Here is a 4,943-nt window from a genome sequence, read left to right as displayed (position 1 = left end):
CATTGTTGGCTCAACCTCTTTGGCCTAGTTTGGTTGAAAGTGGAGATTATCCCAGGGCTCTAATCCCCTCGGGGGTAATATCCATGGTCACCCGGGATCCCCTCCCAGCACGGGGAGATCACCATGTGAGTTTGGTGACGAGGTGGGGGAGGGGAATATGTGCAGGAAAATTCCAGAAAATTGGCAAATTTCTTGGGAAAAATTAGAATGTCCAAAAAACATGTAAACAAACACTGGTTCTTTTTGCACAAGCATCATTTCAGTTCAAAATTAATTAAAATGCATATATATTTCCTTAAAAATACAGAAAATTAAGGAGTGACCTAAATTTCTTGAGAAAATTGAGAATAATTCAGGAATTTCAAAGAAATGTAGGAAACATGAAATATACACATAATCAGCACAACAATAAAATAATTCAACCCAATCATACACATTGACCATAAGTTATACATGTCAAATTCGCACGAGTAACACTGCACCAAGGATATTAATGTGTTAATCATGGTCTTACCATCACAAATACTAACTACAGTTAGATATCAAGCAATAATTAACATTCAGTTCATTAAAAAGATGCCTATATGTGACTGCCCCATGTCAAAATGTTTTGCTGTCGGAAGAGTCTGAAGCTTCCACCATTAACTTCTTTAAACATTTTCATTTGCTAGCTTTAGGAAACCTACAAATCAGAAACGAACAATGTAGTTACTATACAATATAAAATTTGAAACTAGATATAAGCACATATTTTTTTACTTACATGTATGTTTACGAAAGGAGTAGATATAAACATAATAAGCAGACACTGATTTATGTTCTTATGAATAATTTTTTTCTTCAATTGCTGGATGCACACTGCATGAAAGGTATCATTTGGCAAGAAAGAAAGTTAAACTGAAAACAAATTTGAAACAATCCTTATAGCTTCAATTGTATAGACACTAGTCCAATTTATTATGAGAAAAGTGTAAAATGGACACAAATAATGGATGAGGCCAACTCCAACGCACGACCCCATCCTGCTCGCGTCTATCCGTATAGACCGCGTGTTTAATGTTATGTCCGTAAGTCAAGGCCAAGGTCTGCCAGAGGTACAGGGAGACGGGCAAGCTGCTGCTGGGACGGATATGGGACACCCAGACACGCCCAGATGCGGGCGCCACGTCAAATCTGTTGGCTAGGACCTGCGCCGCCCCCACTAATGACCCCACAAATACCCCACCCCCGTCGGACGAACCCTAGTCATACCCTCACTTTCTCAGTCCACACTCGTCTTATCCACTTCCCTCATCGCCTCCGCTTCCTCCCAAATCCATCTGCTCCCCTCCTCCATGGCCAAGTCCGGTCAGGATTCCGGCAGCGATCCCGATCCCATGGATTGGGACGGTCTCATGAAGGAGGAGGACAATGGATCTAGCAGCGGCGTGCCGGACAAGGAGGAGCCCGCGCTCTGCATCACCATCAAGTGCTCGCGCTTGGACATCGGCGGGAGCACAAGCTCCGTCGCGTCCGCTAGCTCCTCCACCTCCCGCCGGCAAAATGCGGGTCGTGGTCGCCTGCCCGCCCCGCTCTGCGCCGCTCAAGATTTGGTGCAGGGAGGGTGTGTCCCTTCCCCTCAGGCGCCAGCACCTGCAGTGCCACTCCGCGTTTTACATTTTATCTAGTTTTACATTCTTTGTAGTAATCCGACGAACAATGTCTTTTGGGTCCGATTGGCAATGAACTATGATCTAAATTTATCGTTCGACTTGTATTAGGGACTCATATTAGGCAATCCTGGTTGTAGATGCTCTAACAGACTACCTGAATTTTTTGCCTATGCTCAAACATAATAGGATTGAAAATAAAATAAACCATGGTTCAATTGCCTGGTACAAGAGGGAACAACTTGAATGGGATTAACTTTCAACATTCTCGATGGTTAAATTGAACTGTTAGCTTAATTAATACTAGTACTCCCTGCCAAAAAAACTAGATACCCTACTTTCACCAGTGAAATTAAATTACAATAGCTAATACTTTTTTACACAATTAATTGGATACACCATTATTATGGGCAAGACAAGCAAACTTCAGGTTATCTTAAAGATACAGAGTTAAAATTAGGAGAAGGCTAGCCCCTTCCATATGTTATTTTTCAGACCACATCATATTACTTGCACGACTGTATATATACAAAGACAATAGGCATGTACCTAGTTTAGCACAAACACACTAGGCATGTAGCCGATTTAAGAGGCAGTAACTTGGCAAGAATGGGGCAAAGTAAATAAATTAGAAAGTTTGCTTTCAAGATCTGGTACATAACATCACAAGATTGTTCAGGAACCAAATCTGAGACTAAGCATAGCTAGATATATGAATCGAAGGATTAAACTGCGTATTAAGTTCAGCATATGAGCACACTAGCCGCAATATTTAGACCACCACGAAACCTGAGGTAATTTTCTTCGGCTTAAAACTGATGTTAAATTGCAGAAGTATATTATACATTGTCAACATCATGTAGGATATCATTGTATTTTCTCTATTAACTTTGTTAGAAGAGACCACATGTATACGAATTTATATATTTTGTAAAAGTACGATATTTGAGAAGAATGCCAACAGATTCTCAAAAATAAATAAATAAATAAGGCCAAGAGTGGGAGCTTTTATCTCCCGTCAAAAGTCCAACGGGCCAAAGGTTGTTAGAATCTATATATCATAAGCCTGACATAACAAATTGAGATGGCCTGGTCCCGGTGAAGTGTTTGATATAGGCTGTGTTCGGTTTCTCTCTGCTCCGTTAACTCCGCTCCCGGAGCGGACCATCCTTTAGCTTAATTAGGCGGAGCTGCCAAAACCCAACTCCCCAACTCCACGGAGCGGGGAAGTTCCGAACAGGGCCATAATCGAGAGACACCTACCTCTACTGATCTACAACTACCAAAGTCACTGCGGATGCAGCAAGAAAGCAAAGCCAGAGGTTGCCTGTGGATCTGGAGTAGTAAGACTGCACATGGCGAAGGGAGGAAGGCATCAACACGGAGAAGAAAACTAGAGACGAGGGGGGAGAGGAGAATGGGGATAACCTTGGTCGCAGTAGGAAGAGGAATGTCACGCTGTCGCTGTCGCCGCCGGCGTCGCCCTAGGGAAGAAGAGCTTTGTGACTGAGTTGAGCTCAGAGGATGGAGGACAATGACGACCGGGGTCGTCGATGTCGCTGGAGGGCACGAGCGCGGAGGCGCGGCCCTCCGCGGCGTTGCCCCCGGTAGTCCGAGGGAGAATCTTGGGAGGGGTGGAGGCGTGGATCCAGTCGGTCGCCTCTCGAGCTCGAGGGTTTCCTCCCCGACCTGTTGATGCGTGGAAGTCTCTCCTGGGGAAGGCCCGGGGAAAGGACAGGGGTTGTGTGAGACCAAAATAGCGTCGTGGGCTCACCGGGGTTCAATTCGGCCCGTGGTTTTCCCACACGGGGAATTGGAAGGGATCCCCTCGGGATCCACCGAAACCAAACGAGACCTTTGCTTTTCATTCTCGCGGAGTATCTCAGTAATTTTGGTGGTGTTTCTTGTCGTCAGTTGAAGATTGAAGAAGAGTTTTTCCTCTAAATCTTGCCCGTTCTCTCGAAGATTCGTGCTTCTAGCTTCATATTATCCTCTCAAATTATTCCATTTGTCAGATATTCTTTTCTTGACCATCCGGAGCATGTCAGGAGTTGTTTTTCCATTTCTTTTCACCGGAGACCATCATTCTGGTTATCGTTCTCTATTTATCCCGGCGCTTCGTTCAAATGTTCTTTAATCAGCTCGAGTTCTTCCAGTTCTCTTGTATCTAAATCCCATCAAGCATATTTGTTCTTCTAATTTTTCCCGGTGATTCATTCCCTTTCAGCAGTCATTTTCGAATTCTTATGGTGGTTCGTTCAAGATTCTTTTTCCTTGATTATCATTTTAATCCATTCGTTCTTTCCAATCCTAATAGTGGTTCACTGAAGACCTTCCTAAAGGTGGCGCCATATAATCATTAATCCTTTTCAAGGGGAATACGTTGCATGCCAAATCCGGTTGTCATCAATTAAATTTGATGAGGATAAGCATAACGTAATTCTTATTCTTATTTCATCATCGTCAAGTAATCCCTTTTCTTCGGAGTTTGTTCATGAAGAATAAATTCTAGTTCCAAGTGTTTTCATCTTTTCTTTTTCGGAGTTCAAATTTCCTCGGTCATTTCGTCGGAACCTCCATCTAAATCACCACAAGCGTAAATCTTATTCTTTCATGCTTCATTCTATCTCATCATCCTTTTGTCACTGGAGTTCTTCCTGGTGGTTCGTCATGATTAAATTCATTCTTCAAGAGTTCATCAAGATTTTGTTGGTGGAGTTCAAGTATCTTTTCTTCTCACGTCTGGAAGTGCAATTAATTCTCCGTATTCTTCTGAAGTGAAGTTTTGCATTTTCTTCGTTCTTCTCAGCTATCCTGACATTTGGTTGTGGCATAATTTCACCTCATGTTTTGAGATGTTTTTGATAAGTCCACATCAAGCTTATTCTTTTGTTGTTGATTTTCTCAATAACTCCGTTCAGCCCTTCCTCTAAGGATGTTTTCAAATTCATTCGTGGTGGAAGTTCTTGTTCTTCCATCCGTTCTTTTCATTCCATTCTTTCAATTCTTTCGGAGGCATTGCGTTGGTCATCTCGTCAAGTGTCCGTTCTTTTGATTCTCGTCAAGTGTCATCCCATCTTGTGAAGTTCATGTTCTATTCCTTCCATTTTCAGTCGGAGTGCTGCCCAAATTCTTTTATTCATTCCTTTTCTATCTTGTTCTAACCGGAGTCGTTTTAGAGTCTGCCTTATTCCATGAGCTTTTGATTCTCGTCATATTCGCCGTTTCTCTTTCTACCCAAGTGCTCTCGACCTTGTTAAACTTCTCTCTTGCGTTCTTATTTCACCTCTTCCT

General features: G+C 42.7%; 1 long non-coding RNA gene across 1 annotated transcript; it reads right to left on the bottom strand.

The window, feature by feature from the left end:
• Positions 1–394: 394 nt before the first annotated feature.
• On the bottom strand, positions 395–3,394 carry LOC119322083. Its single transcript, XR_005155400.1, has 2 exons — positions 3,078–3,394; positions 395–682 (listed from the first exon to the last, which is right to left on the bottom strand). It is a non-coding gene; the product is annotated as an uncharacterized LOC119322083 (long non-coding RNA).
• Between the last annotated feature and the right edge of the window lie 1,549 nt (positions 3,395–4,943).

Source organism: Triticum dicoccoides, chromosome 6B (genome assembly GCF_002162155.2).
Source record: "Triticum dicoccoides isolate Atlit2015 ecotype Zavitan chromosome 6B, WEW_v2.0, whole genome shotgun sequence".
Taxonomy (NCBI): Eukaryota; Viridiplantae; Streptophyta; class Magnoliopsida; order Poales; family Poaceae; genus Triticum; species Triticum dicoccoides.
The sequence above is the reverse complement of the archived record's forward strand: the minus strand, read 5'-3'. Positions and strand labels throughout refer to the sequence as shown.